This window comes from Microtus ochrogaster, chromosome 2, assembly GCF_000317375.1.
Source record: "Microtus ochrogaster isolate Prairie Vole_2 chromosome 2, MicOch1.0, whole genome shotgun sequence".
NCBI lineage: Eukaryota > Metazoa > Chordata > Mammalia > Rodentia > Cricetidae > Microtus > Microtus ochrogaster.
Genome location: NC_022010.1, coordinates 39492520 through 39506181, shown reverse-complemented (window position 1 = coordinate 39506181; position 13662 = coordinate 39492520).

Below are 13662 nucleotides of genomic sequence, written 5' to 3'. Positions count from 1 at the left end.
ATTCATTCTATGAATTCTGCTACTCAAGAGAACCCTGACTAATACAGGTCCCACGTTGCCCTCCAGTCCTGCACCATTGTCTGAATTCCCTCCTCACACTGTGCACCCCAGATCCTGTCACCACTTTGACCATTTACTAAACAGTCTGTTGCCCTCTGTATTTGTTCGTGCTGTCCCCTTTCCCTAGGCCTCCGCATCCTCCTCTTTTTCTAGATTACCTATTGATGCTCCCAGACCCTCCTTCCTGCCTCCCCGAGAGCTCCCCTTGCACATGATTGGAGTTTCCCTGCCTGAACCCTCTTGTGCCCTGGTGTGGCTGGCCCCACACAGGAATTCAGTAAATATTTATTGACAGCAACGAAAGTATTTCTTGGAATCGGCTGGCCTCCCAGTTCTTTGGAGATGTGGCCCCTCACAGGGTTTCTTCCTGTTTGAACAATCAACCAGGGTTAGGGGCCTCCGCTCCCCTAAGCCAGGGCTGTGCATTTTGCCACATTCTCGGTCATTCTGGTTAAAGCTTAACTTCGGTGTCTTTGTTTTCTGTAAAGCAGATGACAGGGCAGTGTAGCTGGGAACACTAAAGAGCGAGGCCCAAAAGAAAACAAATACCTGCTCCATCTCGCCTTAACATGAAAAATCGATCTTCTGGGAGCTGGTGAGATGACTTTGCAGTTCAGAGCCCTTGCAGCTCTTGCAGAGGACCTGGGTTCAGTTTCTGGCTCAGATCTGCCTGTGCTCCAGTTCCAGGGCACCAGACGCCTTCTGGCTTCTGCAGGTCTTATGTATGTATATGATGCAGCTACTCACGTGTAAGGAAAACACGGATATATCTAAAATACACATAATGTAATTAAATCTGAAAAAAATAGATTATTTGCTCTGAGCTTTTTTGGGGAAAATGGAAATTAATATATAGAATATAGAATGCTGTAACTGGGCAAAGATTATGAGGTATGAGGAATACGTCAGTCACACATCCTACATGTCAAGTCCCAAAGAAACTCAAGACAAAGGGCTAACTGTGGTGCCTAGTAGCAGATCAAAGCGGATGCTGGCCTCCAGGCTCACCCGGTACCTGTGGCCTCCTCCCTTAAGCCTCTCCAGCCCAGGAGCTTCCCTTTCCCCAGATTCTCACTCCTATGTAACCCTGCTATTTTGGCAGTGTGCTATCTTGTTTCTCTCTCTCTCTCTCTCTCTCTCTCTCTCTCTCTCTCTCTCTCTCTCTCTCCTCTTTGTCCTGTCTCTCTGTCTCCTATGTTCTCTCTTCTATTCCTCCCCGTCCCACTATTCTCAAGCAGAGGTCAGTCTTCTGGTCGTGTTCAGGGTACTGCTTTCTCTCCCTGCGCTGGGCTCTTCCAGACACCTCTGACTGCACACTCCCTCCCCAGCTCTACCTTGGAACAGTCCTCATTTCATTCCCAGTGGCCAGAGCTTGATACCATGCTGGCCTCTGGAAAGACTCAGTCTTCCTGAAGCTTCCACCACCTTCGCAAGTGGCAGTGGAGAGTCGATGGCTTTCTGTCGGATCCTGCATCAACTCAAATTCAAGGCTGTCTCTCCAGAACCCTCCTCCCTCTTCAGCCTGCGCCATCTTGGTATGAGCCCTCCTTCTAGACAGACATCCTCTTTACAGCTGTTAAACAGTCTTGAAGTGAGGTTCCCTCACTCCTGGCCCTTTGGGGACCGGATAGGGGGTGACTAGGGCCGTGTTGTGGTTTCAGTCCCCATGCGCTCATATGTTTGAATGCTTAGTCACTAAGGTGTGGAACTCTTTGTGAAGGATTAGGGGGTGTAGACATGCAGTGGGTGTGGCTTTGTTGGAAGAGGTGTGGCCTTGCTGGTGTAGGTGTGTCACTGGCTTTGAGGTTTCAAAAGCCCACTCCAGGCCCATTCTCTCTCTCTCTCTCTTTGCCTACTGCCTGTAGATAAGGATGCAAAGCTCTCAGCTGGTATGCTAGAGCCCTGTCCATCTGAATCCCATCACAATGGTCATAGACTAGTTCTTGAAAACTAAGCAAATCTCCAGTTAAATGCTTTCTTTGATAAGAGTTGCCTTGGTCATGGTGTCTTTTCAAAGCAATAAAGCAGTAAGGTAAAGTGTTGTTCCCGTCCAACAATCACCATGCCCCCCCCTCCGTAGCCCCTGTAATAAACACCACATCTCCAGAAAGCCTGCTCTGGTGTCCCTGGGCCATACAAGTATTTCTTAAGTAGCTAGCTACCTGCTCTTTTGTGGCCACCAAACTCTCCAGCCATGTGAAGTTATTTCTCATGTATTCATATGTTTATTTGGCATCTTACATGGACTCTAAACTATGGCCCAAACAGGGCTAGTATATGTCTCTGTGTACTCCTGAGACTACCCACAAGAATGATGGCTGCCAGAAGATTTTACATTGGTTCTTTGAGACTAAACTTGCAGTCAGCATAGTCCAGAGCCATGGTCTCCTGTACAACCTTACTGGTCAGTCAACACTTAGCCAAAAAACAAAACAAAACAAAACTGAAAAACTGGATGGTAACAATAAAAACGACGGAAACTCACCATAAGCTGTAGCCAGAGCTGGCCACTCAGCACCCTTTGGGGCCGGATGCTCAGTGCTACAGACTTGCTTCTGTTCCTAAGATAGGCTTTTTGTCCATCCCTGGTAGTTCAGAGCAATCACGAGCAGACAATGACTGTCAGCCTAGGCAGGGAGGGTCAGAAGCTGACAGACCCTCCCAACCAGCCGCCCTGGGCCACCTTGGGCACCTGCCTACCTTCCACTCTCCACGGCCATTTTCCTGTGACTCAGTTTGCTTCCTCAGCCCCTCCTTTGAAACGGAGCAGAGACAAGGCAGTGGTAGGTAGCCCTTGACGGTTCACTGACTGGTGGAGACAGATCAGAGTTCACAGGGGACGATAGGTAGCCCTGGAACCCAGTTCTGGGACATCCTTACATTTTCTGGGTCTCAGTTTCTTCTACGCAACATACAACATAATTGAATCTGAGGATCTGGGAAGTCCTATCCGGGCGTCTGATCTGGGCACTCTTGGGGACAGCCGGAAGCACTCCGCAGCTTGGTGTGTGAGCTCTGACCAAACAGTGCTTAGTATAGCGCTTCTGGGCCGCGATAGCGTAGGACTCACCTGTATGTGTCAAAACAGATCATGATTAAGCGAATGGCAGGTAGTTTCTAAGCCTGAATTTCTAGCAAGCTTCCAGCCAGTGCTCCATCTCTGCCAGCCCCGTTAATGTCCTGGAGAGTGAAAAGCTGATTCACAAGACCCAACAACAAACCTGTGGCATCATAAACTCTGGGGTGTCCGCCCAGCAATCCATGCCTTATGCTGTCTGTCCCCCAGGTTGTTCTAATGCAGCTCAAATTCAGAACTACCGCTCCAGGACAGCTGCTTCTGAATTTAGGTGCGGACTGAAATCTCCTGCAGAGAGTTTTTGAGACCCTGGTGCCTGAGTCCAGCTCCCATATTTAAATTTAATAAGCACGGACTGCCGACGAGGCGTCAGGATTTTAAAACACGCTGCAGGTAATCAGAATGTGCATGGAATGTCCGAAGGCGCAGGCTTCCAGGTACCTGGCTGCAAATCAGCCGTTCTCCGCCTGAAACGGCCGTGAGGGGGCGCTGTGGCGCCGTGGGGGATGCTCTGGGCATCCGGCTGCTGCCGGTCCCAGCTGCACAAGCGGTGACTGCGCCTCTGGCGCGCGCCTCCGGGAGTGGCTCCTGGCCTAGCCTGCCCTGCGCCTGCATCTGCACCTAATTAATGCTGGCGGCTGCCTAGCCGCGCTTGACGTTAGTGATGTGCTGGTGCTGGGGGAACGCCTGCAGCCGCCCGGCACAGGTTGCTTCGTTCCACCAGCGTTGCTCTCTGCCTCCTCCAGGACTACGGTTCACCTCTGGAGCTTCGCCCTGACACTTGCTGCCTGTCCCAACTAAACTCCGTTGGGTTCCTTGTCCCATTCTGAGACTCCCAGTAAGTTCCCCAAGTTAAGGGACCTGCTGGTCAGATGCAGAAGCCAGCTCCTGTCTCTCTCTCCCTTCTGCCCTTAGCTGAGCTGTGTGGGTCTCAATAATAAAGGTTTTCATACACCGGGTTTGCCTCTGGTTTTGTGACATATAAAGCAGGGCACTTTGTAAGGGACTTTCAATGTCTATGGGGGTGGGAGCTGGCTTCTGAGTTTTGATTTTTTTTTTCCGTACTCTATTTTTAGGGATGGGGCTTTATCCTGGAAAGGAGGGTCTCTTGTTTAGCTTCTTAGCTGGCTGGAGGTATCACCTCCACGGGGGCGGGGGTGGGGAAGGCTCCCAGCAGGCAGCTGGAGTGACCTTTATCATAACCACTTTATATTTCATCTCACCCACCTCCCCATCAGCTTGATAGTCTGCCTTCCCTGGTGTGAGGTCTCATCTTGGAGACAAACCATGTGGGTAAAAGAAGCTTGCCCACCCCTGGTCTGGAGAATGCTCGCTGCCCTGCCCTGCCAGCTTCCTCAGAGCCCACTGTTGAGGGGACAGAACAGGAGTGGCAATTGAAGAAGAGTCTGTGTGCTTCCTTCCTGGCCCCTGCCTTCATTTCCAGGGCCTGGTTTCCTCCTGTGAGGCCCACTCCACCTGCAAGGTCCTCATTCCCAGGCAGCTGACAGGCAGCCAGTCCAGTCCAGGAGAAACTGAGACCAAAGAGATTTGAAGGAGCTCCTCAGAGTCACACAACAGCTGATTCCTGGCAGAGTCCTTTTCTGTGGAATTGTTGAAGGCTCTCCCTAGGGCCAGTGGATACTTCCCGGCAGTGAGGGAGTGGTGGCAGGCAGAGGGGGTTCAGAGGGAGCTGGTTTAATCTGAAGAACAGTTTTCCTTTTTAGACTCCAAATGAGCTCAGCCTGACCCCAGGGTGTCAGAGACTGGGTCTGGGCTACTGGCAGAAAACTGACCTAAGGGCTCAGAGGGGGTGGTTTGTCAGGCATGGCGTGTGTGTGTGTGTGTGTGTGTATGGGGGGGGGGAGAGGTTGGTTACAGGTGGACAGGGAATAGATACAGTCAGAATGATACAGTCAGAATAGATACAGTCAGAATGATACAGTCAGAATGAGTCCTGCTCCCTCATCGACCCTGAAATAAAGGCTCTCAGGTGAGACTAGGGGCTAGTCAGGAAAATTTGGGCAGCCACCAGTTGGGACGAGTTTCCCTGCTGGCTTGGCCATGTTTTTGGCCAAAGCCCAGCTGGAAATTATGGCTTTGAAACAGCAGCTCAGGAGGACAGAGCTGTGTGCTGGGTTTTGTTGGTTGCTGAGGGGAGACTAGGGGAGATGCTGGCTCAAGGTCATGGGACAATTAGCAGCCCGGTTGGAGCTTGGGTGCAGGCTCTGGACACAGAGCCAGGTGCCCCACTATTGTTTTTCCCTGTGGGTGGATGCCCTGACCCTGCTCTTTCCGTTCCGCCAGAGTGCGCCGTGTCTTGTTGAGACCGTGTAGACATTTTCAGTTGTGTCTTTCGGCTTCCAAATCGGTGTTTTGTTTTGGTTTTTTTTTTTTTGTTGTTGTTGTTTTGAGACTTGTTTGTTTTTTCTTTTTCAGATCTCAGAGAAAAAAGACCCTGTAACCCCAGGCACCTATTCCAGGAACCCTGCCAGGAAATCATGGTTCCACTGCAGTCAGAGCCCCCACATTCTATGTCCTTCTGGGTGGAGGTGGCAGGAGTCCATGGAACCTACTCAAACCTGACTGGGAGCCTCAAATCTAATTTGTAGTCCTCAGCCATGCCTGCGAGTCTTTGCCTGACGCTGTGGAGGGAGATCGTACTGGCTCTGGGTAGGTGGTATATCATCTGTTCACTCAGAGAAACAGCTCTGAGTGCAGGGATATCCAGACTCTCTACTAGCTGGTGCCTAAGCTCGTGCACTTCCTGGACTGGGGTTTCTGGCAGTTCAGGTCTCTTTGGCCACCTGCAATAGCATCACTTTCTTGTTCAGGCAGTTGTTTGAAGCAAATAGTCGATGGGGTGGGCCCTGCTTCAGGCTCATGGGGTTTAGCAGTGACCGAGGCAGTCCGTCCCTTCCCTCATGGACTGTCTAGACGTTAACTACATAACATAGTAGAAAGTAACAGTAATTTAAAAAATAAAGAACATTAGATATGGGGCTAAGGAGGAAGAATGTTGATTGTAAATACATGTATATATTTATGTATGTATTTATACAGGCATGTATGTATTTATGTATGTATCTATACAGGCATGTATTAAGTTTTTGAGATAGGGTATATGAAGTCCCTGTGGATCTCAACCTCGGGATTGTCCTGCCTCAGTCTCCCCAGGGCAGGGCTTATAGGTATGCACCACCATACCTGGCCTTTTGTAATTTTAAATGTAGCAGTTGGGAGAGTTCTTATTGTACAGATGACATATGAGCCAAGACTTCAAAGAGATAAGCCTGTGGCTATCTGAACTGGTTCTTGTGCCTGTTCCAACCTGCTCATGAGCACCTTGGGGAGAGGGCCCAGGAACCTGAACCTCCAAAGACCTTTATACAGGGCACTAGGCAATCCTCACTGCTCACTTTGAGTCTCATGCAGGCACAGAACTTTCTGCTCACAGCCCGGGAAGTACCCGCCCAGGTGTGACTTGAGGGGTCCAGTCTCAGAGGAAGCTGACTTCAGAGGGGCAGTAACAGTAACACTGTCACGTTTCTCACACCTGTGACAAATCTCGAGAGGTCTAGTGGGGAGCGGAAGGATGCGGTTGCAGGTGGAGGTTTTCGGAGCAGCTAGGGTATCACAGAGAGAGCGCGGCTTAGATGTGGGCTTCAGTCCAGGAACCATGGGGAACCCAGCAAGTCATTTGTTTGAAGGCTTCTCACCTTCTAAGTCTGGGCCCATGAAACGGCAACAGCCCCCCTTCTCACCTCCCAGGGCTATGGCCACCAGCCAGTCTGTTTGTCTACCCACCCCGTCCACCACTGCCACTACCACCACCGATCCGCATTGCATTAGCATCGGTTTCTTTCCGTGTGCCCCATGCCAGGATCAACAGAATTCCAAACCCAATAAAATAATTTGGATCAGGGCTGGGACGTTATGGTAAAGCAACCCGACATGAAAAAATACTGGAGAAATATGGTATGGAGAGCAATTAACTGGAAAACAGAAACCTTGAATCTTGGAACCTCCGTTCGGCCGGGTCCGAGGGGTTGTGCCGCTTGCTTTTCTGGGAGTCAGACAAGTAAGTGTCTTGTAACTCAGTTGTGGTGAAGGCTGCTCTAACAGCAGCCCAGATTTCCCCCCAGTGGCAGGGAGCCCTGCCTCAGTGCCCAGCCCTATTAACTCTTGGCTTCCCAGTTGCTGGCTTGAGCCAAAACCATGCTCTGCTGTTTGAAGTGATTATTGGAAAAGCAGATCTGCTCTTGGCTGCAGCTCTGAGCAGTTCCTTGTGTGGGGTGCTCCCCAGGGCTGTAATGAACACAAGAAAGCATTCCCTGCTTTTGGCATTCTTGCTTTTATCTCCAAGTCACATTTTTAAAAAAAAATTCGTAGTTAAAGAAAGTTAGGGAAAGGGGCCAACATGGCTCATGCAGCCCCTCGTACCAGAGTGCCCAACACAGCGGTTCCAGAGACAAGGCTTCAGAGGATTAGCGGGGAATTAGAACCACACCGTGTGGCGGGCCGCGGGCCAGGCTTCCGTGAGCTTTGTAGCCCTACCTGGAGGAGTTGGGGAGACTGCACAGTAGTGCCATCTGGGCTGCACACAGCAAGAGTTCTCAGGGTTCCCATGGGCTATTCCTCCACTCCACTGGGTGTGGATTTTCTCAAGGTCTCAGAAGGCGCGGGAGTTCAAAGCTTTCCTGGCCGCTTAACCTAGGGTCTGGCTGGCCCCACCCCACTGGGCTTCTGGAGAACCTACTGCCCAGAGGCTTGTTTTCTACACTGAGTGGGAAATAATGGTTGAGGGAAAGACTTTAATATTGTCCCCCTTCTGCTTTTCTACAGCATTCCGGAAACAGTAGGGTCTAATGATGGTTGCTAGCTCTCTCCCACCTTCAAAAGGATGGGACTCACCCGCCCTTACAGCTCTGAGAGCCTTTCAAGGGTCAAAAGGAAGCTGAAACACCTGGCTGTGTTTCTGTTTGTTTTCCAGTGCTAGGAGTCAAGCTCAGAACTTCACACTAAGTAGATACTCTGCTACTGAGCACCGTCTCTGGAAGACTGAGTCCTTTAATTCCAGCACTGGGAGGCAGAGATGGGAGGCTAGATCTCTGTGGGTTTCAAGGCTGGCTTAGTCTGCATAGTGTGTTCCAGGACAGCTGGGTTATGTAGAAAGACCCTGTCTTTAAAAAGATAAATAAATAAAATAAAAACAAAAGCAAACAAACAAAAACAAAACAAGAAAACCTTCCTCTCCCAAAATAAAACCAAAAAGTCCAACATCCCAGGGAAGGAAGAGTCCCACAGTCAAGTACAAGCATACGCCTAAGTTCCACTGTCTTCAGCCCTGTGAGCGGTGTGTAAATTACTGTGGTGTCATTAGCTTGCGCCCCGTTCTCAGGAATGTTGGCTGATGGGATGCCGTCAGTATCTCTGCACATGACTTCTCAGGGTGCAGCCCCTGTGTTTATCCCTGTTTTATGCAGAGCTCATTGACACTTTGTGTTTTAAAACAGAGAACAGGCCTGGGAATAAAGCTCAGTGGGCAGAGTGTTTGCCTCGCGTGTGTGGAGCTCAGGGTTCAGTTTCCAGCACTTCCTAAACCCGGAGTGGCAGAGGCAGGAGGACCAGGAATTTGACGTCTTTACACTATGTTCCTGAATGAGCTGAAGGTCAACCTGAGCTATGTGATACCTGATCTACTAAACGGAGGGGGTCGGAGGAGACATTGAGTGGGCTTACGACAGACAGTGATGCCGAGGCTCTTCTCAGACTCGGGGAAATGGAGGGAAGCAAATATGCAGAATAAATTTTTAGAAATATTTTACTGCAGCTGGAAGTGGTGGTCCACGCCTTTAATTCCAATACTTGGGAGGCAGAGGCAGGTGGATCTCTGTGAGTTCAAGGCCAGCCTGGTCTACAGAGCGAGTTTCCAAGACTGCCAAGGCTACACAGAAACCCTTTCTCGAAAAACCAATATATATAACGTATTATGTTATACATTAATGTATTATATCAACAATTAATACTAATACTATGGAAATCAAACAGCAATATATTACTATTTTACGTTGTATATAATAATATAGTATTGCATTTATTCATTCATTTATTTGTTCACTTATTTATTGGTGCATGTGTGTGCACGTGCCATGGAGTGCTTAGGAGGTCAGAAGGCGACTGTGTGCTTCAGTTCTCTCCTTTCTCCTCGTGGGTCCTGAGGATTAGTCAGCCAGGTTTGCAGCAAACACGTGTCCATACTAAGCCATCTCAACAGCCCCAAACCTGACACCTTTACTAAACTGAACTCGGAGGCTCCTAGTGGCTGGAGACAGGGAGAGTATTATATGGATTCTCAGAGAGATAAAACTTAAACTGTTTTTGAGTTCCGGAAGAAACTCGTGAGGGATTCCTGTAGAACAGGCAATGGACACGCCTGTTGGCCATGTCTGTAAGCAAGACACAGATGTTTTTCTCATGATGACTTTGTTGTGATGACCCAGAGTCACCACAAGGGAGTTGCTTTAGTGACCCGGTTGGTGTGCAATAGTAACCTGGAGGTAGAATAGGATGTAGAAAATTCCAGGACTGCTCTCATCACTGGGGCTGCACAAATGCATCCCATGCTTCAGGGCACTTTGCGGAATAGACAAATGCATGGGTCGGCATGCCCTGGAGGTGGCTAGCTGCGTCGCAGAGCTATGCCCATCCCCAGCATAATGTGACTCGGCTTGCTGAATGAGCAGATATTTAAGTGTTGGTGCACGCTTTGCAACACAAACCGTCTCCCCTTTCTCCCTCCCCAGTCCTGACTCACAGCCCAGCACTGAGCCGAAAAGCCTCAACAGCCTTAAATCAGCTCTGGCTGAGTTTGAGAGCCAGCCAAAAATACAGGTGTTTCAAAGTCAAAAGATAATCACCTATTCGGAAGCACAGGACAGTTTTTGAATGCACAGGACTGAGCCTGGGGCAAGGTGTAGACTCTACCACCTGAACACAGCCAGGCAACTGGACAGAATCCAGGGGAGGCTTTGGCTTCACTCTGTGTATTCTCAGCTGGATGGCTCTGTATATTAATCCTGTATATTCTTAGCTAGAGAGCCCTGAGCTGAGCTCTGCCGGCCCAGGCCCTCTGCCCATCATGATATTCCCTCTTTATTCCCTCTTTGGGAGATTTTAGCTTTAGAACTCAATTGAACAGATTTGTCAAGGTCCTGGGAGGCCTTGGAATGACGAGCAGGCTCCCTGTCTGAGCAAGTAGGAGAATCCGCACCGGGCTTCTCCATCAGGTGTGTAATTGTGAGACAAGGTGATCTCAGTGCAATGGGAACATTCTAGGAAATGAAAGTAACTTCGGGAGTTCTGCCTTTCCTGCATTGTGGCTTTTCTGCTCTATGCAGGGGTATTTTTCTCTGTGTACTGCGATTGCAACTGTTACTGACATTCGGAGTGTAGCTTGACTTGGTGTAAATGATATAAACATTTGGTTGCCACAATGTCCCTTTGCATTTCGAGAATGGGACCTTCGTCTCTGGTGGAAAGTGTCTTCTGTAGCTGGGAGGACGAAGCCTGGAGGAGTGGGTGCTCACTGGAGTCAAGGGTGTCTTGCCCCTGCATTCACTTCTTGCCTTCGTGTGGACCACATTTCCTGAGAGAGCTCCCGTACTCTCTGCTCGCTGCCGCGCAGGGCAAATTTCCCCAGCTGCAGCAAGGACGGCAACTCAAGATCTGTAAATGTAGGCACCTGTGAGTAGCAATGCAAGCAGAGCCTTGGTCTGGAGCGCAGAGTCTTGGCTATGTCTCTAGCCTTTCAGCACTTGGGAGAAGAGCGATTGAAAAGCCCACCCATGCCTACACAGTAAATAAGAGGTACTTTTGCAAAGCAACTGTTTCCCCCCAATTTCCTACATCAGACTTTTCAGGGTTGTTCCCGGACCAGCATCACCTGGAACTTTCTAGAAGCCCGCAGAATCTTGGGTGGCCTGAGTGGTATGTCTGAGTTCCTCGGCTGCGTTTGTGGTGCCGCTCACTGTGGTTTGGAGTCACTGAGGACAAAGGCTGGCTTTGGCAGTATTCTTGGCTGGAGAAGCCACGCCAGGAGCTCTGAAAGGGATGGGGGTGGCGGTTCACAGTTTGAAAAAGCCCGTGGGATCATTCCAACTCCCTCCTCTCTTGGAGAGTCACGGCTCTGGAACCAGCCTTTACGTCAGAGAATAACCTCCTAACACTCTGTATTTTGACGGCTTCTTTTTGAAAAACTTTGGAAATTTTATTCCAGTGTTGGAGTAGCTTGTGTTTGGCCTGGAACTCTCCCTCATGGCTGCTACACAAAGACTCCCCCCCCCCCTTTTTATGGGGAGGGTAGCATGGACCATTGGATGCTTGAGTTAGGAGACCCTGGGTGTCAGGATTGGAGTATGGCTTTGCCAGTCACCAGCAAGCGTGTGCTTGCAACATTCTGCTTCAGGTACTCTTTAACAGCTGTCAGGAACCTTTTCTAGCCTCCAGCAGGGAAAACCTATGCCCTAAATTACCCGAAGTGTTTGGAGACGCTGGTCATAGTGGGTGTTTTAGCAGTGAGGCACCCGAGACCTGAGGAGGTGGTTTGTGTATGAACGTAGGGAGTGTCCCCTTGTGCACCCATCTCCACTATCTGTAGGCGCTCTCCCCGCCCCTTCCTTCCCAACCCCACGGGGAGGAGATAGGCTTCTTAGAAACCGCTTTCCTATCGCAGTGGGCAGCGTTTATCTCAGCTTCTCTGAGTGACAGGCTCCACCTCTTCCAAGGCTAGTGTTTCCCTTGTGGCCACCGCGGCAGGAAGCAGGTGGCAGGGAGTTGACCTCATAGGCACATCCCTGAGCGGGTCGCTGGGTCCGCCACCAACTGTGGTGGGGGCTGATGGGGTTGATACCCCTAAGAGGGTCTGAGCCACTGAGAGACAGGAACAGACTATGTGCTCTGATTGGCAGATCCTCACGGCAGACCAGGGTGGGGGCATTGGGACTGCCACCTGGGAACTGAAGGGCTGGAAGGATCCAGCTCTGTCACTCACTCTGAGATGATGACGCCAGCCCTGCAGGAACCTGGCTGGGAAAGGAAAGCTGAGTTGTCTAGAGGGGCATCTGGTATAGAATAGGTTCTCAGTAAGGATGTACTGACTTAGTAAGTAGGTTTGCCACCAACCTTTCTCCCTCAGACTCCCCTTAGCCTGACCAGGAAGGACATAAAACCCTGTTCCAGCTGGATATGATAGATAGTGCTTACCTGTAATTCCAGCACTTGAGAGACTGAGGCAGGAGGATGTCCCATTCCAGGTCAGTCTGGACTATACAGGATTCTTCCAAAACAAAACAAAACCACAAAACAAACAAACAAACAAACAAACAAACAAAAAAGCCAATCAGCAAGTGACAAACAACAGCCTGTACACAATCAGCTGATTCATAGAAAAAAATAAAGACTGGAGAGATGGCTCAGAGGTTAAGAGCACTGGCTGCTCTTCTAGAGGTCCTGAGTTCAATTCCCAGCAACAACATGATGGCTCACATTCATCTATAGTGGGATCTGATGCCCTCTTCTGGCATAAAGGCATACATGCAGATGGAGCACTCATACACAAAATAAATAAATACTAAAAATAAAGACTTGTACCTGGCCATGGTGGTTACCTGCTGTTCTGGTACCCTGGGCACCAAAGAGAAAACTAGAAGGATAACTCTTTGCAGATGTGGTCAAGGAGAAGCTCAGAGTGACTGATGAAATCAGTGTCTGCTACCAGGAACACCAGAAGAGTTGGGGTGCATGTGTACACACACGGGAATGGGGAACGGGGCGGGGCTTACTATCCTACCCTCCCAGACCTCTCACTGGCTTTCCCGGTGGAGGTGGAGAGGGTGACTCACTCAGACTTTTGCTGACATTTAAGGCAACTGCTTCTCTATCCTTTCTCTCTCTCTCTCTCTCTCTCTCTCTCTCTCTCTCTCTCTCTCTCTCTCATACTGTTTCTATGTGCATGTTCGTGTGTGTGTGTGTGTGTGTGTGTAGGCCAGGGGTCAACTTTGGGTGTCTCCCTTGTTCACGGCCCACATTGTTGTTGTTATTATTGGAGATTCAAGGTCCAGTCATTTCTTTGCTCCTCTTAAAGATTTATTTTTGACTGGATTCAGACTTTGAAGTAGAAGCGCTCAGCGAGCGCAGCCTGTCTCTTGGCAGTCTGCTCTTGGCATTTTATCTGGCGTCCTTCGCTCTCTTGGCCCAAAGTTTAGCATGCTCTGCAGCCCCCTCCTTGTTTCTCCTAGTGTGTAGTTTCTTCAGAGCAATGTGTCTGAGTTTGTGCTTCAGGACAGGTGGAGTAGCAGCATGCTGAATCCTGAGGACTTTGCTCTGAGCTTCCAAGCTTCTTTGTTTAGGGGCTTTCTGATAGCACATTAATAGATACCATCTTCTCTAGAGAGACTGAAAAGCTTTCGGATTTGGATAGCTCTTTTGGGCCCCAACGGCACAGTAGTGTCTGTCAGTCCAGGAATATG